This window comes from Rhinatrema bivittatum, chromosome 11, assembly GCF_901001135.1.
Source record: "Rhinatrema bivittatum chromosome 11, aRhiBiv1.1, whole genome shotgun sequence".
NCBI lineage: Eukaryota > Metazoa > Chordata > Amphibia > Gymnophiona > Rhinatrematidae > Rhinatrema > Rhinatrema bivittatum.
Window position 1 is genome coordinate 85,729,031 of NC_042625.1, and position 26,607 is coordinate 85,755,637.

The 26,607-nt window shown below is 39.8% G+C and overlaps 1 protein-coding gene and 1 long non-coding RNA gene across 12 annotated transcripts in view; one reads left to right on the forward strand and one right to left on the reverse strand.

Annotated features, from left to right (window-relative positions):
- EPB41 (erythrocyte membrane protein band 4.1) overlaps window positions 1-26,607 on the reverse strand; it is a 210,797-nt gene that overhangs the window by 142,074 nt on the left and 42,116 nt on the right. The window lies entirely within an intron of this gene.
- The window catches only part of LOC115073235, a 33,569-nt gene continuing 25,312 nt past the window's right edge, over window positions 18,351-26,607 (forward strand). The window contains exons 1-3 of the long non-coding RNA XR_003851952.1: window positions 18,351-18,394; window positions 19,626-19,678; window positions 24,756-24,904. This is a non-coding gene — a long non-coding RNA (uncharacterized LOC115073235). The remainder of the gene's footprint in view (window positions 18,395-19,625; window positions 19,679-24,755; window positions 24,905-26,607) is intronic.

The window sequence follows — 26,607 nt, forward strand, 5'->3', positions numbered from 1 at the left end:
GCCTGAGGTTGAGGGCAGGCGGAGGCCTTGACACGTAGACAGGACTATGGTCGATGCGACGGCATCACAGACGAAGACACTAGGTTGATGCGACGGCATCACTGACAAAGACACTTGGTACTTGACCACAGCTGGAAGGAAAAGACATTTGCACTGTCTCTCAGGGCGCCCTACTCAGGCCACCTGTGGGACTGAGTCGCGGACCACCCTGTCCCACTGCGTGCCCTACACAGCCCTTGGAGGCTGGTCACGGACCACGAGGAGAGCGGAACAAGCACGGGGAAGATCCAGGCAAAGAGGAACTCCAATGATAAAGCCAGTGTCATCCGAAGCTCCCTCTATGGCTGGCGGGAACAGAGGCTCTGGAGCACAAGGGCAATCCCACCTGCAGGCCACCTCATTCCCGGGCACACATCATCCGAGAGAACAGGCCTACAGGATCAAAAGGCTCAGGAGCACCAGACGAAGACGCAGGGAAGAACATCCTGGAAGGCAGGCACATCAGGAGGTGGACGATCATGACGAGACATCAAAACATGGACCGGGACCTCAGGCAAGACATCAAGACACGGTAGAAGGCAGACGAGACGAGGAGCTCCACGAAGAACAGAAGACGTTACAAGACTCTGGCAGGCAGGAGCCTCCAGAGGATGCAAGGCAACGACAGACTGAGAAGACAGCCCTTTTATAGGGCTCAAGCAGGAAGTCCACTTAAAGGTGGGGCCAGCACACTTCCTGTGTCTGGCCCTTTAAATCAGGCAGAGAGGCGCTCGCCAGCGCCTAAGAAGCAAGCAGCAGGGAGCTGTGCAGGACCGCGGACAGCGGCCTGCACAAACGTAGAGATGCTGAGAAGGCAGAGCTGGCCTGAACGCAGGCCCTGACGTTGGCAGTGGCTCCAGCCACTGCGGGGAGCCCCGGGGGCGGCTCCAGCCGCCGGACCAGCCCGGGGATGCGGCCTTAGCGCCGCGAAGATGGTAATGACATCAGGGGCAGTCCCGGCCCCGCGGAGAGGGGCAGAAAGGCCGCGGCTCCAACCGCAGCGAAGATGATGATCCAGGGCGGCCTCCGGGCCGCGTGGGGCAGGCGAGACCGCGGCTCCAGCCACATTGGAGGCCCGACGGCGGCATCCTGCCGCGTCGGGTGAAGAAGGCAGCGGCATGGTGAGTGAGGCTGCTCGCGGGGGAACCCGCGGGCAGCAGTTCATAACATTTACCTCACAAATGTACATTTTTTTGAAGGGTGAATAAACATGTGGACAAAGATGAATAGGTAGATGTGGTTTATTTGGATTTTCAGAAGGCATTTGACAAAGTCCTGCATGAAAGTCATCTAAGAAAACTAAGTAGTCATGGGATAGGAGGCTATGTTCTTTTGTGCATTGCAAATTCTTAAGACAGGAAACAGTAGGATTAAATGGGCTGATTTCACAGTGGAAAAAGCTAAAACAGTGGAGTGCCTCAAGGATCTGCACTTGGACCAGTACTTTTTTATATGTATGTGTACTGGGGAAAAATGGAGTGCGTGGTGTGAGGGAAAGGAGTTTGGAGGAGAGACAATCTGAGGGGAAGAGATTGTATGGGGGGAGCAGATTTTGTTTTAGTTACACGAGTCAGAATGAGCCAGGCTACACCATTGGAAGGGGGACCCTCTCCCACCCCTGCCCAAGCTGTTTTGTCTGGCCACTGTCCTGGCTCTCATATTTGAAGTTTTTTTTTTTTTTTTTAACCAAAATGGCCCTCACTTGAAAAAAAGTGTGAAAATCACTGTCATATGATAAGATTTGTGGTTTTATTTTTGTGTTTTTATTGTAATCCACTTCTGTAAATCATTTGACTGATTATGCAGTACATAAACTTTTGTTGAATAGATAAATAACTTTCATACAGCCGCGCGAGCCTACATGTACGTGTGTATGCTGGTTCACGTCAGTAGATGCAGCCATTTTATAAACATACGCGCACATTATAAAATCGACTTTATGCATAAACATGTGCACACAATTTTATATGGACGCGTGTGCTGGCCTTACTGCATAAGTGTGTGGGGGGGGGGGGGGGGGGGGGAATTAAAAAAAAAAAAACAATGCATGCTGACGAATAGCCCTTTTTCCCAGTTCACAGATTGGATTTCCTAACCCCACTTGTTATTTGTCCTCCCTTTTAACCCCAACCCTTAAAACCCTGACTCGCCTAGTTTTTTATAATTTTAATACTTACACACCGTACATAGCAGAAGTAAAGCTACGCGGTAGGTGACCCTGGTGTGCACAGATATTTACACCCACGTTTCAAGGTAACTTCCTGGTACACCCTTGTTCCGCCTAGACCACACCCATATCCTCCCCACCCCCCTTAAAGCTTTATTTTTGCACGTACCTGGAGATACGCACGTACTCGTGCGCTTTTTTTTTTTTTTTAAATCCTCACCAGCCCAAGAGAGGCAGGTATCTCCCGGCTTTGGCGCACGTAGGGCTTTTATAAATTGACTTGGGAGTATTTTCCCCCAATTTTTTTTTTTTATAACCTTCCCATTTCAGCGATCGCTCTTTAACAAAAGAAACAAAAATAGCAATTTCCTCCATGGTAACATTTATTTTAAAGCATTTATGCGCCACATGATGCAGTGTTCTCGGCGGCTTATAAAAAAAAACAAACCACACAGTCACAAGTTAAAAACAAACATAAGATGCCTGCATGCTAGGAAACGTTGGCAGAAAAAGACCCAAGTGGTCCATCCAGTCTGCCCAGCAAGATGTTTACAGTAGCACCTGCCGCTCCGTGCAGGTTGCCTATGTAGAAATGTTACACCTAAAGTTAAAATAGGTCACCCATTTCTTCATTTCCATTCTTTAGCCACTAGGGATCCTCTGTGTTTATCCCACTACCTTTAGGATTCCTTTATCGTTCTTGCCTTCACCTCTTCCGGGATGGCATTCCAGGCACCCACCACTCTTTCCATGAAGAAATATTTCCCACACTGTCCCCCTTGGGAGTTTCATATTATTTATTCCTGGGTCTGCAGCTTTCTTTCCATCGGAAAATGTTTGATCCTTCTGCATCATTAATACCTTTCAGGTATTAAATCAGAATCCACTAGACATGCACCCTAGTCCCAGCCAGTAGATGTCACTTTCGAGCAACTTGACTAGGACTCCTCTCTTCCCTACCCCAGGGGCCATGAGCGCTGCCTCCACAGTATGACCAACTCTAAATGGCCTGGAGAGTAAATGCCTGGTTCGAGAACTGAAGCCAGGTCTTCTGCATGGTAGTACCCAGCACTACCACTGAGCCGGCCCCACTTTAAACTACACGTTAAGATTAGTTTTAAGCCCGAATTTTCAAAGCCCTGCGTGCGGTAAAAATCGGGGATTACTCACAGAAGTAGCGGGCCTGCCAAAAGGGGCGGGGCGGGCAGCGCCATTAGACACTGACCCAGGGAAGCACATGCCGGCAGCCGGCCAGCGCAGAGAGTTTACTTCTGCACTAGAGGAGCAGTAAATATATTTTTTTAAAAATTGGGGATAGGTAGGTTTAGTTTAGGGGTCGGGGAGGAGAGGGGAAGGGGGAAGGAAGGATTTGGTAAGGGAAGTTCTCTCCCAGTCCGCTCCTTAATTGGAGTAGACTGGGAGGGAACAGAGAAAGACCGATCGCTTCTCTGCGCGTAACTGAAAAATTCCACCCACCCCCCACGCGTGCAAACGTGATCATAAAATCGGACGCGCAGATATCGAATTTTATAACGTGAGCACGGCTACGGGTGCACATTATAAAATCAACGAGGCCATGTGCGCACGCCAGGAACCACGTGCACATGGACGCGCATTTGCGGCTCTTAAAAATCGACCCCTTAGTATGCCTCAAGTTCCATGTAGTTCAGACCTTTCACTGCTTAAAAATAAGAACCTAATGATCCAATAGAGCTGGCTTCAGAAGAAACCCCTAATGAGCTGTTAAGCGCATCATTTTGCATTAATAATTTATTATGGCTCCCTGTTTGGATCCTTCTACAATCATTTCTATGATTAAGAAGTTGTACAACACATCTGAATATTAAACAGCTTCTTTAAAGTAGCAGCATGTGGTACTTGCAGAAGCATCTGAAAAGGGAAGGATGCCAAAAAAATATGAAAAAGTCTAGACGTAAAAACAAGGGGAAAATGGAAAATATTCTAGAGGTCAACAGTAAAGCATCAAATTCCATCACCATATAATTAAAGGAAAAAATAAATCACTTCTTGAATTGGTAGGGTGTCTGCTAGAGATTGCAATTTATTTATTTATTTATTTTTTACTAAAAGCAGGTCAACCTTTAGTAATCAGAGCAGAAAGATCTTAACATATTCCATTTTATTAGAAATTCATTTTGCTAAAGACATTTTTATTTGAGACTGTACATCTTAGACAAACATTTTTCTCCACCCGGGCATGTCGCTTAGCTTTTTCACCGTTAAAATACAAAAAGATTCTTGCTTTGCTCCTAGAGATAGTAAAATATGTTAATGAGCAAACTAGTGCTTTCACTAAAACCTGTTAAATCAAGATCATCTTAGGAGTTGGTGTTATCGAATTAATATCAAATGTTGACTTCCCAGTTTGGGGAGAGGATTGGGTAAGAATTTGCTTGGGACTGCTACACAGAAGCGTGCTATAAAAAAAAATAAACAGAAAAAATATACTGTTTTATTTTTTGTTTGTGCTACACTTCATTGGTAAAGTAATGAAGACAAAAATAAGTTAGCAATACCCCCCGGACAATATGAAGAATAAAAAGAATGAGGCCGATTTTCAAAGGGTTTAGGTACCTAACTTTCAGAGTTAGGCTCTTACATTGGCCCTTTTGAAATGTTACTAGGGCCGAGTTCCTAAAAAATGGGTGGCTATGGTGGTGGAGTGAGGAAAGGGAAAAAAAAAAAAAAGTTAAGAGCTTTGCAGTGAATTTTAACACTAGACACCTAATTTATGAGCCTAAATTTAGGAAAATCAATATCAGTCCTAAACTTACACTTCTAAGTTTAGCTGAATTTTCAGCTACAAACTTGGGACTCCAAGTTCAACTAATTTAGGAGCCTGAAGCCTTAATTTAGGTCCACTGCTTTTTTTGAATATTGGATAGAGCTGTCAATCAATCAATCCCACACCACACAACAGGGCAGAATATAAGTAGTCCAAAGGCAATTAGCTAAACTTTGCTAAGAAATCAGTCCATTTACAGATTCTTTAAGAAATTACCAGTTAAAAAATTATACAGTTAAGAACATAAGAAATTGCCATGCTGGGTCAGACCAAGGGTCCATCAAGCCCAGCATCCTATTTCCAACAGAGACCAAACCAGGCCACAAGAACCTGGCAATTACCCAAACACTAAGAAGATCCCATGCCACTGATGCAATTAATAGCAATGGCTATTCCCTAAGTAAACTTGATTAATAGCCGTTAATGGACTTCTCCTCCAAGAACTTATCCAAAAATGTTTTGAACCCAGCTACACTAACTGCACTAACCACATCCTCTGGCAACAAATTCCAAAGCTTTATTGTGCATTGAGTGAAAAATAATTTTCTCCGTTAATACCCAACAATGGTGTCAAACATTCATGCACAGAAGTCATTTACAAGGAGAAGATAAGAGAACAATTGGGTTTATTGAACAATAAGGAAAGGGCTGTGCCAAGGATATTGGATATTAAGAAGTACAATTTTATACAGGAGATATAGGGGAGAAGTATATATTGAAAGAGCTTAAACACAAGTACTATAAGAATAAAAATAGAGGTAAGACACCAGAAGATGGCTTAAGGAAGCCGCATAGCAAATCTAAAATAAAATATAAACTAATTCAAATCTGTCAAAAAAAATAAAATTACTAATTTAAAAAGGTCCAAAACTCTTGCTTCAGACTGCATAACAAAACAACTGATTTTATTTTATTATGGCAGAGATGGTTAATAAAAGAACTAGAAGAGGAAACAAGATGCAGTCAATGTAACAGATTTATGAACTTCCTTTACAAAAAAACACTAGCTGTATCTAAGGCTGTCTTTGAGATTTTAACAATAGTTTGAACTGAAATGGTCAGCACTTTAACTGGCCACTACAGTGCTTCGCCATATGCTTGTTACCTTCCATTAATTTAGTGAGATAAAATAGTATAAAAAGTTTTGATTTTACAATATTTTTGTTAATAGTTCATCATGCATCACAAAGCAAATAAACCTATGCAGAAAAAGGACAATATTCTCCCCTCTTCAAAGGGTAAATTTCTTTGCTCAAAGCACCAAGTAAAAGATTACTAATATAGTCCTATATACAAACTGATGGGTCACAAGTGTTATGTAACATAAGGAGATTATTAAGCATGGAGCTCAAAATTCAGCCAATCAACTCTTCATGTCAAGGACCAGCCTTTTTTCCTTTTCAGCCTCTGTTAATGTAAGTTTAGCAGGGTTCTTTTCAGACCTAGTCTGACACCTTTGGTTTTCAGGGTAACTAAATACACAAATTCTTACAACAAATATACACCATTAACTGTTATTGCATATATGCTAGAAAACAAAGCCCTGAAGACCAGATTTGAGAATCACTGGTTTAGAAACAACGGAGTTAAAATTCCAAAAAGGACAAAATTGGCGGATTATGTAACACGTCACAGACACCTAGGGGGTCGATTCTGAAAGGTCCGGTGCGCATCCATGTGCGCACGGTTCCTGGCACGTGCACATGAAGATTTTATAACATGCATGCGCACGGGGAGGGGGGGGGGAGGGCAGTTTTAGAAAAATACGTGCGGTGATGCGATCGGGTCTTTGCCCAGGTCCCTCCCAGTCCACTCCAATAAAAGAGAACTGGGAGGGAAATTCCCTAACCCTATCCTTCCTCCCTGACCCCTAAACCTACCCCTAGTTATCCCCAATTTATTTTTTATACTTACTGCCAAGAACCAGGGGGAGGCAGGCTCTGTCCCGCATGTAACCCCCGCTATTTGTACGCGCCTTTTAAAACAGACTTGTTAATCTTTACACACTTATCTCAGAACGCCTGAAAAGGTTTTAAGCAAAAGATCTGATATTAAAAGTAAAAAAAAATTCAAAATTGAGATTATATAAATAGGCTTACAATGCATTAAAACCTTCAAAAACCACAACATTTAAAAGATAACTGTTGCATGCATCAAACACAGCTGCCAAGCTTTGTTATTAAATATTTGTACTACTGTGTAAATTACAAAAAACAAATTTGACATAAGATAACTGTTGATGGAGTCGCACTTGGAGGATCAGCACATTTTAAAAGGACATATTGAAGAGGGACAAAAAAAAAAAAAAAAGGCCTACATTTAAATGAATAAGTTATCAGACTTGAAACCTTAATGCCAAAACAATGAGTTAAAAACCAAACATTTTAAATTATTTTATGGTATTTATATGGCACTCTAACCCAGGGTGCCATACAACAAATTTCCTAAGAGGTATAATGAACCCCTGACATGAACAAGGAACAGACTCAAAGAGAAGGTAATTTGCTTGAGGTCACAGTGAACATTAGAGGGAGAAGTAGAACCTGGAGTTTCCTGCTTCCCAGAACACTACTCTAAGCTCCAGGCCACTCCCTCAACAATGAAACAGTAGTGAAATCCAGAAAATAAAAAAAGACTTAAAACTCCTAGGAAGAGCTTCAAAGCACTGATAACATAAGCCCTAATTAGGAGTGTCAATGTTTATGAAAATTTGACTACAGAATCAGAAAAATGCTTGTTCCCACTGGCAGGAAAGAGAAAAAGGTTGTATGGAAAATCTCAAACAGACACAAGGAGAAATGCATGTCAGAGGAAAAAAATAATATCTGAAGCACTAACACAGGACAAAAGTCTAAGTTTCATTTATAGTAATTATTTCATCATCATGTATTAACTCCAACTCATATCACTTCAAAAATCAAATAAATGTAACACCTCTCATACAATAAGCAATGCTTTTCAATGGCTTATAGAATTTTAAAACCAAGTTATAAAAATACATTTCAATTCACCTGCGTGAGGCTATTGTCTACTTTCCATTTATACTCGCTCAATTTACCAATCAAAATCACTATTTTTACACACTACATTACAATACAATGAAAACAGAATGGAAGGGTTTCAATTGACTTCATCAGTTACAGAAAGTATATATGTCCTAAAACTTAACAACCGATTCTCTTTTTGAAGTGTTTGTAAAAACTGATTTTAAAAACAGTAAGCCCTGCAAATCAGAATAGCTTCAAGCAGACCACATAAGGTCTCAGTTTTTTTTTTTATTACAATTTATCATAAGATTGACACTAATCCATATGCCCTTTGATGACACACTAATGTTAAAGGCAATTTCTTCACATGTATTTTTTTTTTTTTACCCATCTACAAACAAACAGTCATGTAACTTAAATTTCCCACCTTGTAACATCAGTTCCACTTATTTATTTTTCAGTGCTTCTTTCTGGCTGAAACCAGTACTCACCTCCTTCCCCTCAGATCAAATGCAGAAAAAAAAAAAAAAGTCTGCTTTTGCTCATCAGCTGGCAGAGAACATTTTATGCCCCCTCAGAGACTAACTGCAGAGCAGTCACATGACATTTTACCCCCAGTATGATCATGGACTAAGCAATTATGCTGACACCAACATCGTCCACTGCACTAGGCCATTGTTAGGAGGTCTGCTGTTTTAATTCATGCTTTGAGCCACTGTCAGCTTCCACATTTATCCAGTGATGGATCAATAGGCAAGAACAGATGAGTTCTCAAATGAAGTCTGTGACATCCCTTTGCAGAAATAGGGAGAGTACATTTCTATTAACCCAGATCTGAAAGAGGACATTCTAATGATAAAGTGGAAGAGACTAAATTAGAGAAAGGGAAATGAAATGCCAATTTAGTGTTGTATAGAACAAAAAATAGTACTTTAACTGTTAATAAGAATAAGCACTTTTTCAAATAGAAGTGGACAGAGGCATTTCAGCAAGTATTGGGCAGAAGATTGGTGCATATTTACTGTGGTCATTCTAGTTAGGTCATTGGTTTGTAAAATTGTTTTGTCTGTTTAATCTGCTTGGTTTTTACATTTAGCTTGACATTGTTTTTGTGATTAAATGTATGTAACTAGGTTTGGCATAAAATTATTTTGTAGAAAAAATAGGTATCAACAATCAAGCAAGATGGAAAGTTCTAAAGTTCTAGGCTTTAGTCATAGTTCGGAAGAAAATAATCTTGGTGTCCTCTAGATGAATAAAAAAAAAAAAATAGATAATAGTAACCATTACAGATTTCACTATGAAAAATAAAATTACCACAGAGGCAAGACATATCCTTGTACCATCACGCAAATTCAATTCTACAAAATACACTGAAACAAGGAACCATTAATTGTGAATACTGGAAAGCTCATAACATATATAAAAGACAATGGAAACCATTACAGCATTATTAGCATTAACTAGAATCATTATAACATTTTACATTAAAACAGATTAAGAAATTTTAAAAATAGATTCAACAAAAATACTGAGAGGAACATAATTCAAAATGTATTTTCCTATACTCACAGATGAAATTTATGAGATCCAGAGTAAACTGGACAGTTTGATTGCCGGTTCAATCTTATGTGCCATGCAAATCCCCTCCACACAGATACAACTAAACCTATGTATCTGTGAGCAGCACATTTTCCTAATACCATGTAGCTAAACAAACTCTCTCTACACCTATTTCCAAACTTTATATTATATGAAACATTCCATTTTATCATGAAACAGACAAAATAGCCATCTGTCATCCAGATTGAAAGGAAAAACAAAAACCAAAAACCCGGAAACCCTCAAGAGCATTTTGTGTCTCAGGTGCAGTTTCCTATTATTTACCCACAAAACCATCTATTCATGAACCATCCCTGCTGTGGTCTACTTTAAAAAAAAATTTCACCCAACAATGACTTTTTCAAAAGATAATGACTCAAGCATATTTGTACGATGACAATTACAAGGTCAGCATCAAAGAAGAAAATGTGAATGGTATTGCTTTAAATTTCAAAAGGTCTGAATTTAAAGGCTATGAACTAAAAAGTATTAAAAATGTCTAATTGCATAGTTTGCTTGTTTTTAATAACATGGACAGTCAAGAAACCTGGCTAGGCCACTATCTACTCATATAACATGTAAATACACAAATAAATCATAAATCTAACGAGTCATAAATCATGAAACTGGATGTTAATGGCCACAGCTGTATATTAGATACTTGATGAGAAAATCTAATTTGGATGATCGAGCCTGCCTACCTCTACCCTATCCCCCGAGAGATACTGTCTGGTCTCCATGCGATTGTTTCTGCTATTGCCCAAGGCTTCGCCTCAGATCTACGGTAGTGCTTTGACAGATCAACAATGTCGTGGAGGGGGACCAAAATGGGCAGGCTGCTGTACACCAAGACTACCAGCCTCCCCTCCTGTTGTGAGTAAGCAGGCCTGCCAAGAATCTTCCTGGCCCAACCTACAGGTCCTCTTCTGGCAAACCCTGGGTCATCGTTCTTTATTCAAACACCGTGACCCATCCAATCCAAGGGACTAGGGTGGAAGTGGGGTTAAATCTCCCACCAGCCCAACCCCTCTGATGGGGTAATCATGCTGACCCTTTAATCAATCCAAGGTGGTAAAACGGATTACAAATTGGCTAACAGATGTCAGTGAGCGGTGCATTTATTACATCTGCTTCATCAGGTACGCTTATACCTTGTGACTTTCTAGTACATGCGAAAACACGGATATTATGCACATAACATTATTAAAAATACTAGGATAATATCCATTTTTTTGGTTGCCTTTCTCTGAACTTTTGATAAATTCTGCTGTATCTTTTTTTTAGGATGTGGTGACCAGAACTGCACACAATACTCAAGATGAGGTCGCACCATGGCGCAATACAGAGGCATTATGATATTCTCTGTTTTATTCTCCATTCCTTTCCTAATTATCCCTAGCATTCTATTTGCTTTCTTGGCTGCTGCTGAACACTGAGCAGAAGATTTCAATGTATCATCATTGATGATGCCTAGATCTTTTTCCTGAATGGTGACTCCTAATGCAGAAACTTGCATTGTGTAACTGTAATTTGGGTTACTCTTCCTTATGTGCATCACTTTGCACTTGTCCAAATTAAATTTCATTTCACGTTTATATTTTGATTCCTTATGCCCTTCAACGTACTTCACAATTTCAAGATCAGGAACAATTGCTTATTCCATAAATTAAGGAAGTAAAATTAGATTCAATGAGGTATTGGGTCTTCTCCGTAGTGGTTTCTAAAATGTGGAGCTCACTTCCCATTGGAACTGTACGTCACAGTAGATGTGAAAATGTTCTGCAAGGGCCTAAACACCATCTTTTCATGCGAGCTTTGACTAATTGTTTGATGTTTTGTGTGTTTTATTTTTAGTTTGTTACATAAACATTATTCATAAAACAAACTACATATCTTGTACCCTGCTTAGAAAGGCTAGTGTTGTGATTTGTGGGCTATACACAATTTTTAAAAACAACATTTCTGCTTGGGAGTAGCCTGCATGGAAGAGCAGTTTCTACTACCCTTGACAGAAGGCATGGGGGCAGCCTGCACAGAGCAGCAGTTACTTCTATCCTTTAAAAAAAAAAAATTTAAAAAAAAATGTTTTAATATGCTGGGCAGACTAGATGGACCATTTTGGTCTCTCTCTGCCAACATTCACTATGTTACCATTTTAACCTGAGGCTGGCAACAAACGTGGTACCAACTGAGGACAAAAGTAGGCCCCTGTGGGAGCCAATCATGGGGCACCTTGTCATCAAGCAGGGCCAGGAAGAGAGGCCTGCATCTCATACTGACCACGTGGCTGGTGCCATGATGAGACCGCTGCCAGCACACCTCCTCCAGAGGATGCCCTGTTACCGGTGGCTCGTGTGCTTCCAAAACTGGGGGGGCACCCATTTACACTTACAAAATCAGATCGTAAGTCTTTTCACCACACATACAGAACGGTTAAAAACTCTTAATCAGGCCTTTAGATCGTTAACACTGAACTAATAATGTTAAAATGTACACTTACAATTGGTAACCTAACTGAGGTCTCTTAATTTTATTTTTCTAACAGCTTCAAAACTAGACACAGTCCAAGTTCCTTTCAGGTTGTATAATGTTGCTGGCAGTGGACACAGTTCAGCAAGTTCAGCAGTACCAGAATTCACATCCAGAAACAAGAAGGAAAGAAAGTTTGCAAATCCTCGACATTGTTGATAACAGATGTGCCGACAATGGTAGAACAATAGAATTAAAGTTTTTCCTCTGCTGGGTAGTTAGGGAAGTCAAACAATGACTTGTGTAAAATCAGCCAACTACCCAAATCAAAAAAAGAAAATATATATATATATGTCTTCAAACCACCTTCTTCGGATTTCCTTTGAGGCAAAATAAATGGCTATGAGTTTAGCAAGTGCATTTTCCGAGCTAGGATACCTGTATGCCGAGTTTTAAAACTATGACTTGTAATATGTGATTTGCAAGCTTAAAAAAAAAAACCAAACCCCAATTACTGGCCTACACACTAATAAACAAACAAACATTAAGCGGCCAAATCACTAAAGCTTTTTCCCCATTCTGGGGCCGATGTAATAAAGTACACTCAGCCTGGCACATGGGTCTATGCGCTAGACTAGCACCCAATGCAATAAGGAGATTAGCGCGTCCAAAACGCATGCCCAAACAAAACAAACAAAAAAAAAAAAGTAGCCGATAGCGCCCATCACATGTAAATTCCATGTAGATAAGGCTATTAGCTATTACCCTCCCGATGCAGGAAAGAACTGGGTGCCCAAGCACACATTTTAATGCGGCAAATTTAACTCCAGTCCCGAAGGTGACGTAAATTCAATCTGCGAGTCAAGGGCACATGAGAAGTAAAAAAAAAAAAAAAAAAAAATACGATCCTCTTTGTGTCCTCCTACTTAGTATCTTTGTGACACTTAAATTTACTGCTTGCAGTGTTGAAAAAATTCAATGTATAATTCTTCTGGCTTCACAATTTAGATGCCCACAGCAAAGGGGACTTAGCTAAGGGCATCTTTAGCAAATAAAGAAATCGTCCGGAAGAAGCGGGATAAAAACAGACGCTTGCATTGAGCGCCCTTTGCAATTGTGGGCACCTGATGCATTTGAGCGCTACGGACACACAATTCTCCCTTAACGTGCCCTTTTTTTTTTTTTTTTTTTTTACACAGCCCCTCATTCAAATTCTGCATTGGTCACTCAGGGGATGCGGCTGTGTGCGCGTAAGGGAAGCAGGCACTCATTAGTACATATCTTATTGCATCGGTCCCGGACCATGTCTATGGGGAAAAAAAGGCATTAATGAAAGCAGAGTTGCTTACCTGTTACAGTTTCTAGAACTTTGGCTGGCACACTGAACATGCCCAGCACGCCACTATCTGCGCATCCACATGGGTTCCCCTTCAGTCTCTTAACACAGAATTCACAAGCGAGAAAAACAAAACAAAAAAAAAAACCAGAAGAACCCAACTCCGTGGGGTGGCGAGCAGGTTTCCTGAGGTCTAACATTCTGCTGTCCTAGGAGGAGGACACCTGTTACAGGTAAGCAACTCTGCATTCTCCTAGGACAAGCAGGATGGTAGTCCTCACAGATGGGTGGAAACCAAGCTACAGGCTGCTCCTGACAACGATGACCAACAGGCACCGAACCAGGTGCCAATGGACACAAAAAATAACTGCGGTGCTGTTGGTAACTAAGGGAGACACCCTAAACCCAAACAATGGGCCCTAGTTAGGGAGAGTTGGGTTTAAGCCTAGAAGAGGTTATGAAGGACAGATTGGCCGAAGCTGTCTTGCCAACCATCCTTGTCCAAGCAATAGTGGGCTGCGAACATGTGTAGAAAACTCCACATCTCAGCCCTGCAGATGTCGCGACGGAACAGCCCGTAAGTGGGCTGTTCCCAATGCCGCCATAGCACTCACCGAGTGAGCTTTTTGACTCGGCCTCCCAGCTGAAGGCCTGCTTGTGCATAGCAGAAGGAGATAGAATCTGACCTGATTTGGCAACAATTTATTTAATTTAGTCTTGTCAAGTGGATGCTAAACAAACATTTGGAAATTAAAGGTCCCACTGAAAAGCATACCTAAATACTGTAGAAAATGTTTTGCTCCTATTTTCTGCCACCCCCCCCCCCCCCAAATATTTTGAGCTAATCTGTCCCATACTATCATGTACTACAACGTTAGTCAGTAAACTCTTATCAAGCAATGTATTTGGACTTAATCATGCATGAAGTCATATTTATACATAGTTAATTACAAAAATTATAAGGAGCAAAAGTACAACACTGGTGTGCTGGAAGAAGAGCATCTTCTAATCATATTTATAGTGATATAAAAAATGAGGGCTATCAAAACAGTGCAGAATCTGCACCATTAGCTCTACTATATTAAAAATTAAAAGACCTAAGTATGCATATCCTAAAATAACAGCAAAAGACATGAAAAGATAGAAGTTATTAAAATAATGCATTTTGTTCTATGAAAAAAAGATTCTACAAGGAGTTAGGAGACTGCTTAGGAGGTAGATTTTGATGTAATACTGGGAAGCATTTTCTTGAGAGAAAGGAGAGTTGAGATGTGATAGAACCTCACCATAGAGTTGTCATAACAAAACCAGTAACAGCGCAACATAGAGATGACCATTAGTTGTAGGGTAAACAAGGATAAAGAGCATTTAGCTTAATAGCAGCAGCAAATATGGAAATGTGTGACCTAAGACAGTTTCTATCTCACAGGGCTCCATGTTAGTAACCCTGAACAGCGTTTATCAAGGTGGTCTCAGTTTCACACTTTTCAACCATGCACAGCTGAGGCCTACTTATAAGCTATTGGTTTTAAGATAAGAAAAAAAATAAATATCAAGAGCACATTGCTGCCATTTGTATTTTGACATCCCACTATTATTTCTGTCTTTAATAAAACTTTCTAAGCCAGGGCACATTACAACAAGTTATATATATAGGTACAATGAGTCCTGCTCCAGAGATCTTACAATCTAAAATGTATTTATTTATTTAAAACTTTCCCATACCGTCGTTTAGTAGAGCACCATCACAACGGTTTACAGTTAGGCACAAATATGTTTGGTTTGGTTTCTAAATTATCCAAAAAAGTGCCAGTATTATACGGTTACATAGTTCAATAATATACTCTAAATGGGGAATGGGTGTGGTTACCATTTATGATTGTTTATACTGTCTAATATAATACTTAAATATGAGAAAAATAATAAAACTAAGCAACGCTGCATTTTTTACTGGTGACATTCAGCTGTTTCTGTGTTGTTATTCAGTTACCTCACTGTGAAATGCTTTTTTGAAGAGCCATGTTTTTAAGCCTTTTTTGAAGAGTTTAAATTCTTTCATTAGTCTTAATTCCAGGGGTAATGTGTTCCATAGTAAAGGTCCTGCCAAGGATAGTGCTCTCTCTCTGACTTGGGTCAACTTTGCTGTTTTGTCTGAGGGTATGGTTAGCAGAGCTCTATTGGCTGATCTGAGATTTCTTTGAGGGACATGTAATCGTAGTGCGGTGTTTAGCCAGTCAGCCTGTTCGTCATTTATTAGTTTATGAACTGTGCATAGTGTTTTGAATTGTACTCTTTGTTCTATTGGGAGCCAGTGTAAATCCGCCAGTGTTTGGGTGATATGATCTCTTCTGCCTTTACCAGTAAGTATTCTGGCAGCCGAGTTCTGTAGTATTTGCAGTGGTCTGATAGTAGTATATGGCAATCCTAGGAAAAGTGTGTTACAGTAGTCTGTGCTGGCAAATATTAATGTTTGTAGTATTGTACAAAAGTGTTCCTGATTTAATAAGGGTTTTAGTCTTCTAAGGACCATTAGTTTGGCATAGCCTTCTCTTGCTTTTATTGATGTGTGTTGTTTAATGAGTACCTGAGGCAATGTGAGATACATAACTAGCCCAAGATCGCAAATGTCAGTGGCAGAATGATTGGAACCCAGATGTCCTAGTTCCCACTCCCATTATACTAACCATTAGGCCCATCTGATCCCTTCATATATTGTCAGGACAAAAAAACAGCCTGGCTGACCTTGAACTAGGGTCTGTCTCTGAACCAAAGTAGTTAAATTAAACTAAAGCAGAATAACTCACACAGGGTTTTTAGCAGGTCTGAAGCCAAGCCCCACACCCCTCCCCTGAGGAACCAGACTGGTTCTCATTGCTTCTAAAGGGGCGCTGGGACCCAAAAGAAGGCATTACGAGCAATTAGATGGCTAGAAAGCCTGTGTTGAGGGATCGTGGAAGAAACCCATGAATTTTTGTATCTAGGCCTGAATTTAAACATAGGCATCCACCTTAGGTGCCAAATTATGAAGGCACCAAATATGCAGACAAAAAAGGACCCTGCCTCTGCCTGCTTTAGGGCCAGGTACCAGCACAGCTTCAAAAGGGGGGCAAGCTGGGTTACTCTGCTTATGGACGACAAAATCTTAAATCTGGCCCTGCTTGTATCTGTTTGTCTTTCAAGAAACCCTGGACTATATTTATGGATTTGAGAAGCCTTGTACCTGAAAAGCAAGTGCTCTGATAGAAACCCGTGCATAAGGACCTTGCAACTATTAACTGTCAGGTCTCACTGCTGGACAGTGACAATTATGCCATACCTAATAATAGTGGATCAGATCAAAAAGTCAGAGGCAAAGTTTTCCTCCAAGTATCCAGCTGTATGTGCTGCTGACTAAATATTTAATTCATACACCAGTACAGCATCCAATCAGAAAACAAGTGAAACCCAACTTACTTCATTAAAAAAAAAAAAAAAAATCTACTAGTAAGCTCTTTCCCCAAAACTCAAGCCCTCATACAGGAATTCAGAGATTCCCTTTTTTTTTTTTTTTTTTTTAATTATAAACCTTCTCTTTGTGCAGCTATTGGAGGTATTCAGGGTTATTTTACACCGCTCTAAAATAAATCTTACTTTTAAAACAAATCATGCACAATAATACAAGTACATAAACAAATGGGCTGCAAGCAAGTTCAAATCTATAAACAATGAAATCAAAAAAGATTAACAGTTCTATTTAGTTCACCCTTAGCTATTCCTAGTAAAACAATAAAATGGTTTACACTCACAGGAACTGGAATCCTTCTCATTAATATAGGATTACATCATTCAAGTAAAGCCAGGCAAGCTGGCACTACCGATAATGCTCCAAGCTGATCTAAGATAAACTAGGTCTCATCACATACAGTTGTAAATAGATGTTGGATTCTTAAAGTCACTCTTTCTAGGAAACTGGCAATGTTTCAGGCACTATAGGTTAAAATGTTAAATTTTGCAATATCAAATTAAAGGTTTTCTTAGAAAGAAATATTTCTAAGGTTTCAACAATGCTCATGACAGATATACAAAAATAAAGTGTGACGTCATAAGAACATAAGAAATTGCCATGCTGGGTCAGACCAAGGGTCCATCAAGCCCAGCATCCTGTTTCCAACAGAGGCCAATCCAGGCCACAAGAACCAGGCCTCAAAAACGTCACAGATCCTTCAGACCAAAATGAAAAATGTGGATGTGCCAGCATCATAAATGGATATTGGGTTATCAATGCTCCAAATATATTCTACTGAACAACATGTAAATATATATTTTTCAAAAGGTTTTCTCTTAGTGATGGACTGGGAAAGGAAAAGAGGAATAGAGAGGGGAACTCAGAAGACAATAGAGACAGAATCTCAGGCAGGACGACAGAGAAACAGAAGTGGAAGTTAAAGGAATCAGAGAGCAGAAGGAAAGGGAATGAGGAGAGGTAAAGGAAGATCAAAGGAGAGAGGAGGAAGAGAATCCTGGATCAGGAGAGGGAGGAGAGGTAATTTACTCACAACCCTGCTCCCAAAAAACTGAGCCCTTCTTTCACTCTCCTCAACTCATTCACAACATTCTCCTTTCTCTCACTTTACACCTCTCTTCCAATCTCCTCACACTTCCGACACACAACTCTCCAATCACCTCACTTTTTCTCCAATCCCCCTTCATTCACAGTCCCAATTATCTCATTTCCCACTGCTCTTCTGATCCCCTCACTCATAGCCCACCACCACGATTCACTCAAGCCCCACAGCACTTCCACAACCCCTTCACTTATCCTCCCATTTTGGCTTGTTCACAGCACAATTGGCAGGGAAGTGCTTCAAGCCCTCTCTCTCTCTGCTTCCCAAAGCTGCTGTTGCACTTTGACCACTGAGCTGCATGGTTCGAAGCAGGTCACTTGAAGCTGGAAGCAAGGAAGGAGGACGACATGGCTCAAGGCGCTACACTGCGGTTCTGGGATCATGGTAGGAGGCAGGGGAACACTGCATTGGGAGAGAGATGCAAGGGTCACAATCATCATTGCTGCTTCTCCTACCACGATTGATGCTCCTGGCCTGGTCTCCTGCCGTAATTCCATGGGAAGGGCCAGATTTTGCAACTCCTTCTGCAGCATCACAAGAGACGAGGGGGCCCTGATTTAATTTGAAATGTGGAAAACAAGCTGACAAATGGGATTGTGTGTGTGACATAGGTTATGATGTACTTTTTTTTTGTCTTGTTTTATGTATGTTCTTTGCTGCGGCAGCAGTATGGAGGTTTTTGCATTTACGTTATCACATATCTGTAAAGCCTGCATGTCACATCACAACAACCTTGTTGGCTTATTTAATACGAGTGACATTTTTTCAAAAGGGTGGGTAATAAATAAATCTGCTAGAACCAACAACCCTGTGACTTTCAAACAGAAGCAGCAAATCTATTCTCAGACAAATACTAACATTTAAAAATTGTCAACAAGTAATGTGCTGAATACATTGATTCAATTTACTGGATGTTCCTGCTATTAGGCTGGCATACCTTGAGGAGACTAAAGAGAGAGAACTTTTTGCAGTAATGGGTTCAAATTTTTGGAACTCTCTGCCAGAGTATGTAAGGGCTAAAGCATATCTTAAAAGCTTTTGTACTCGTTTCAGGCTTTGGGCAGCAAGGAAAAAGGCTAAATGTCCTTCAGCCACTCTACACACACACACACAGAAATGAGACCATTGTGGGCTGTCGAGCCTTGAAGTCTATCAAATATTGTGTGTTTAAAACAAGCTTGGTAGGCCTGTAAATTATATGGGACTTAAAACAGCAGACAAAAACCAAAAATCCACTAACTTGTTCTCGGCAGACATGGTTTTAACTTGTTCTCGGCAGACATGGTTTCCATTTTATGCATGTACTGCTGTTCCCCAACAGAACGCTGGATACAGCAGGTTATAAATTGTTTTTTAAATAAAATGACGGCAAAACTATACCTGACCATGGGCAGATTAAAGATCATTTTCCTACTTTTTTGGTCAGGTAAATATAATGTATGGTTAGTAATACAGTATAAAAGGCATCGCACTACAGAAAGGATATCTCCCACCCATCACATGAAAATGATAACTAATATTAAGTGGAAGCTTCCTACAATTACACAACAAGAGGTAGTACCACGGCATTAACTGTATGTTAACCAGTGTATTATGTTTCTTAATACTTATGTAGGTGATATTAAACCTTGCAAATGGGGATAAAGTCACGCTTCCTGACTTGGACAGGTATGGTTTTACTTTTATTCTACATTCAATGCATCTCTAAACCAGGAAACCTAGAAAATGGAAGAGCACGACAGATGATGGACCACTTTACACATGCCCCGTTTCTTACACAGTTTCTAGAAACAGCCACCACTCATTTGTATCAGCATTAGGATCTTGGGCTAAATTGATCTTTGATGTTACCCAAATGGCAGCATATTTTTAATGCTATCAACTATAACGCACATAAACCCCAATATCAATGATTTTAAGTACTCAGGTGAAAATACCGCACTGTCAAGATCAAAATATCACCAGTACTGTAGAAATAGACGCTTAGGGTAAATTTTGACCAGTCATAATAGGCTTCATCTTATAAGCAGATTTGCTAGATGATTGGCCTTATACTTAATCATCGGTCAACATCCCACATAATGGAGCAATTTTTTCAACATTTTCATTTGCTTTGTGCAGTTCGTGTAACTTAACTTGTGAAATCGCTGAAGCCAAAGGTAATCAACACGAGTGTAATTCACAGTATTAATATTAATATCTGTTTTGTGTTATCATTAAAAGTGTAATTTTGCATACTGTTGCAGGACTGTCACACGATGCAAAAAAAAATATTTAAAACCCCTGCCATTTCTGTTTGTATTATTAATTTACTAACACTATAGCCCATTTCTGCAATGAGCTTTAGAAAAAACTCTACCAGCAACCTCAACTTCAGTTTAGAATGCATAACTCTGGACATGAGTAACTGACTGTCCACAGACAGCTCTGCACAGAGCTTCCCAAACATGTCCTGATGAGCTTGTCGTCAGCCAGGTTTTCAGGATATTGATCAGGATCTGTTCTAAGGGCTGGAAAATCATGTCCTTGTCTGTGACATGACTGAGTGCTTTGTCAGAGAGAGGGCAGCCCTGAAGGAGCAGGCATACTTTGATCATATGTAAGAGAGAGACCAAATAACCTGCACCTTCAGATGGCGCCCTTCTCCTTCTGCACTTGGCTTAGGGCCAGCCTTGGTTACTGACAATGAATACGTATGTGATAAATCAGCATATAATCAGAGGCTTAGCATATGCAAATTTGTCTCTTTCTTATGCATACTCATTGTAGATATCCTGAAAACCCAACTGGTCGTGGGGACGTTAGGGCAGTTTTAGGAAGCCCTGAAATCAACAGGAACTAATGCTTACAAGGGTATTAACAAAATATACTTCACTTTCAATCCACCCAGAGAACACTCCGATCCACCTACACTGGACTCATTCCTACACCATCACCAAAAATGGCCCACCTAACCTCAACAAGGGAATGATCCCCAACGGTGGCAGGTCCAACACTCTGGAACAGCCTTCCACCTCAACTCAGGCTTAACCCCACAACCCAATCATTCAAAAAAAAAGAAAACCTCAAAACATGGCTCATCAAAAAAGCATACCCCACTACCACCCACCACATGAACACTAGCTCCCCCCACTCCCCTCCCTCAACACCCACATCAGATCTGCATAATCACACATTATGATCAACCCCAAAAAACCAAGCTCTTTTACCACACTTGATGCAAATTCGTAAACGATCTTCTATACCTCTAATATGATCCAGAATAACCCCCCACTGACCAACTGTTACACATGCTACAAAGTTTCAATGCTCACGTCATAAAGTCTCAATACATAATGTTATTATGTTCAATGCAAAATGTTACAAAGTCCAATCTTAAATGTCACAATGTTCTAATGTACAACAAGAAGTCTACGCTAATAGACTCTTCTGTTGCACTGTAAACCGGTGTGATATGTCCGATGAACATCGGTATAGAAAAAACAAATAAATCTGTTAAAAGTAATTAACTTTTTTTTAGCATTAATTAATTGATTTGGATTTCCACTAGTTCCAACCACTCCTCTACAACATCACAAACAATTCAATCAGAATTGAGAAAAACTATTTGAAATTTCAAGAGAGTCTTAAAACATGGCTATTTAGGCAGGTTTATAATGAACAGTCAAGTTTTATTAACTTTTGCATTTTATAAAGATAAAATTATAAAACACTGGATAAATTAAGATAGTTTATGTTATATATAGTTAGGTATATTGTTCAAGTAGTTTTTATTTTAAGTTTTATTATATAATTTATACCCGTGTACTGTAACCACTGATGGTTTTGCTAATCGAAGTGCAGTATATCAAACAAAAATAATTCTCTGCTCTGAATATACTGTGCAGCACAATCTGTACTATATAGATGCATCTCTCATGCATATGCTGTAAAGTTTAATGACTATGGACAACACTTTGGATTTCAAGTCCTGAGATGTTAAGGACTTGAAAATTAAAAAAAAAAAAAAGAACACTGGTATACTTATGCCCAAATTTTAAGAGGCTGAGCATGCTAAAACCAGGAGATACACAATTAGCCAGCCTTGCGCACACCAAGCAGATTTTAGAAAGGGCCACGCATTACCTCCCAGTATGTGCAGAACTGCCGGCCTGTCTCAAAGGGGTGGGCCGGGGCGGGCCAGGACAGTGGCCATTAGGCCCTGTCCCGGGGAAGCGCAGGCCGGCAACTGGCTGGCATGTGTATGTAACTTACTTCTGCTCCAAAGGAGCAGGTAAGTTTTAAAACAAAAAAAAAAAAAAATGAGGGTAGGTAGGTAAGGGTCGGGGAGGAGAGAGGAGAAGAGGAAAAGGCAGGAAGGGTAATTAGGGGTGGGGGGGATAAAGTTCCCTCCCAGTCCGCTCTTTAATTGGAGTAGACTGGGAGGGAACTGAGAAAAAGTCAGATCGTGTCCCTGTGCATATTTTTAAAAAAATGCCCCCCCCTGCGTGTGCGAGTGGGGCACCCACATGTGCTGATACAAAAAATCGGGCACATGTGCATCAGATTTTATAACATGCGCATGCCGGGAACTGCGCACACATGGATGCCCATACTTTTTTTTTTTTTTTAATTTACCCCTTAGGGTATAATGGTCTACAGATGTAAAAACATTAACTGAAAATCAATGTAGCTCCTTAAATTTAACCCCCATTACTAACATTTAAAAAATCTGATTTTACTCTTTATTCTAAGCACATGACTAGACATTATGATCAATGAAAATCTATACATTAAACATTAACGGTACAAACCAAAATCATTTCTTCATAACATAATTCAAATGAGCCAGATAATGTAAATGCTTAATTTAAAATGTAAAAATATGACATCCCCAGAAATTGTGAGGAAAAACAAAATTAAATTCCTCCGGAACTGGCAAAAATATAATGAACAGCTTCCCCTCAGAAAAAGCTTCCAACTATATTTCATAATTTCTCCTACTCTCCAAGTTTGCCTTATCAAGATAAAAACCCAACACCCCCCCCCCCCACACACACACTATGGCCATAGAATTTGTTTACTGCTGGCAAAGCTACTCACAGATATAGAATCTTTCATTTTAATGCTGTTTGACTTGGGTGTGCCCTGATAATTCTCACCATACTTCACAAAACCATCTACAACCAAAAAACTCAAATGGACCAAAGACCCTCTCCAACCATACCACAGCCAGAAAAACCTGCGATCCCAAAACACAGGCCTCCTTATCATACCCCATACAAAACTAGCGCACCTTACCTCCACCAGACAATGTACCTTCTCTGTAGCTGGCCCCACCCTCTGGAACAAACTACCTTCCCAACTCAGACTGGAACCCTCCCACCCAATCTTTCAAAAAGCAATTGAAAACATGGCTTTTCCAAAAAGCCTACCAACACCTTACCTAACCCCTCCCCCCTTCCCCTCACCCCATATCTCCCTCTCCTATACACTCTATCCTCCCATCTAAATCTGGTTCATGTCACCCCGTACATACTCCATCTGCCGCTTCTACATTGTAAATTTTGCATGTACTGACTCAGGTTATCCCCATCATATCCTTTATACCTATCCTTTATACCTACCTTATTCTTGCTTAACTTACTTAACTGTTTCTATCACTAAGGTTTTTTGCCAAATGTTATAAAGTTTATTATAATGTTCCCCTCTTAAAGTTAAAGTTACAATGTACAACTAACTAGTACGACATCCAGTCATACTATTCCTCTGTTATAATGTGAACCGATGTGATGTACGCCAACGAATGTCAGTATATAAAAGCAAATAAATAAATAAAATAAATAAAGTAGGTCCGCAGCTGAATCCCAAAACTGCAGTCAGTCATTGCTCAAGTGTGACACCTAGTAGCCAGATTGAAGACCTGTGACCGCGTGGTTCTAGATAGAGCCCTGGTGCATGGGCCCCAGCCAACATGCAATATTTATCACTGCATTGAGCGGACTAGGTACATTGGGGGAGGGAGATTATAAAATACCGAAAAAAATCTTCAAGTAGCTGCAAATGAATGTTCATGATGCTAGAATCCCAGCCCCTGATTGGAGATCCAAAGAAGCCGGCTGATATTGGATGATCAAAAAACATTTGTACTAAAAATCACTGTTAATACAAAGAAAAATAACCAAAAATGTTCAAAATCTGCCTCAGATAAACTTCATATCAATAAACACTGAGTAGGCAGACCAATCATTAATTTAATAAAATTATTTTATCTTCCATAAAATCACTAGAGAATGAGAACATCTGTTCACATTAACTGAAAAGAAGGAACAAGAGGATTTAAAATTAAAGTACTGTTTAATGTATGTAAGAAAAGTCCATAAACAATTATTAGCCAGGTAGTCTTGGGGAAAGCTACTGCTTATCCCTGAGAGTGAGCCAACAAGAAACAGACCTACCTCTTTGGGATCTGCTAGTTACTGGACTGGCCATGGTCAGAGACAGAATGCTGGGCTCAATGGATGTTTGGACTGACCCAGCATGATCATGTTAGCATTTTATGCTGCATGAACATAGGTAGGTCAATTCCTTTCTACCTAAAAACGTTTTGCATGAAATAAATGATAAAAGTATTTTAAAAGTGAAAGGCGGAGGTTTCATACACAGCCAAATACAGCACAATCCAGGTTAACATGACTCTCTATCCTTAATCACTTACCAACCACCTTTCATCCAGTTAATTATTTATTTATTTGTTTTTTACAAGGCAGCGATGTTTACCTACCAGAGTGAAGTGAAATTTTTCCCTTGATGAAGGATTAATATTTGAAACACAGCCACACTGGGACTGAGAGTACTGAGTGGGACATTCCTCTGATTCATATTGGGAGTGGACAGCACAAGCAACTCTTTGATGTAAGTATTTTTTACAGTATGTATGGGATGTCACATGAACTTCAATACCAATTTACCTGTTTGGAGAATTTGGAAATGATGGCATTATAAATAGATTTTATATTATATTATATATATATATATATTTATTTTTTTTTTAATTTATATAAAATTAACTGGATGAAAGAAGTTGGTTGGTTAGTGGTTAATGATTAAGGATAAGAGCCACATAACCTTGGCTGTGTATGAAACCTGCACTTTTACTTTTTTTTTCATTCAGTTAATGAATTATTATTATTATTATTATTATTTTAGATAGAAAGGAATGGAGTAGCGTTTAGGTATTTAGTTCACACTCCTTGGGTAGAGAATGTATTGTTGCATAGGTAGATCCAGTCTGCTCTTCTTGGAAGTCTAAATTGTTTGTTGTGCAACCTTCTCTCACCAAGAATAGTATCCCAAGATTATTCAGTGAAATCTGACATCACAAGCTTTATAAAATACATTTTCTTTCAGACATTTCTCACTTTTTAAATAAGAAAACTAGATAAACTCTATAAAATGGTCAGGAATAAACACCTTAAATATTCAATTCTATTTTTCTAAGTCTAACAAATCTTCCTCTAAAAAGGCTCTCACATTTTGCTTTAGTGCACAAATTTCACAGATATAGACCAAAAATCACTACACTGATGCATCTGTAATACAGATTTATTCTTCTATCTTAAAGAAGGTAAAATTAGTAGGGTCCTTTGTTTTCAGTTTTCGTAGAAATTTAATCAGCATTTGTTATGCTGTGCAAAAATTCCAAAGAAATTCCAAAGAAAAATAAAACTCAAAATGAAGGTCTTAGGGTATATCGGGCTTATAATTAAAACAGACCATTCAAAACATAGCAATACAAAGTTTGATAAAAGACCATTTATATTCTTGGATACTTAGGTTTTAATATTTGTTAATACCTAATACTAAAAAAATGTAAATGAACCAGTGTCTAAAAAAGCGGAATAAAACTACTCTATTGTGACTCTCCTGTTAAAAATAATTCAGATATGCAGCAATTGTAAACCAAGCTCGGTACCGGTGCAAATAAGCAGCAGTGTTTTCGAATAGACAATGCATTGTCTATCGTTTTTAGAGAGAGAGAGAGACACCCAAACAAGAGCCTGAAAGAAACGGCAACAAAACAAGGGGGTGTGGTCTTGCACGTGAGACCTCCCAAGCCATTTGTAAATATACTTTCGAATGCTAATAGTCAACCTGCCTCACAAGGGAATTCCCTCTCCACTGAAGGGGGGAGAAGGCAGCTGCATCGCAGCCACATTAGAAAAGCCACCAAAACCAGGGAACCTTCCCTGGTCCCAAGGTTTTCCATAGGAACAAGCAAGAAACATGTCACCCCAGAAATTAGCATGCCTCTCTAATCCAGGAGTCGGTAGTAATACAATACAATACTCGCTCAATAACCACGGCAGCCTAAAGAGACCTTGCTCCACATCACATCAGTCAGAAATCGCTAAACCTATGCCGCCTGCTGGGTTGCCTACGTATAGAGTCTCTTATTTACTTTCTAAAAGACATTAGCCATCCACCCTCTTCCATTCATTCATTTTGTAAACCCATGCCATAAATATATGTGTATTTTAATCGGATTATTCTGAGCCACTAGAAGATCCGTAAAAAGCCTTCAACCTGCTCTAGCAGCGCCTCCCTCCCCCTATTTC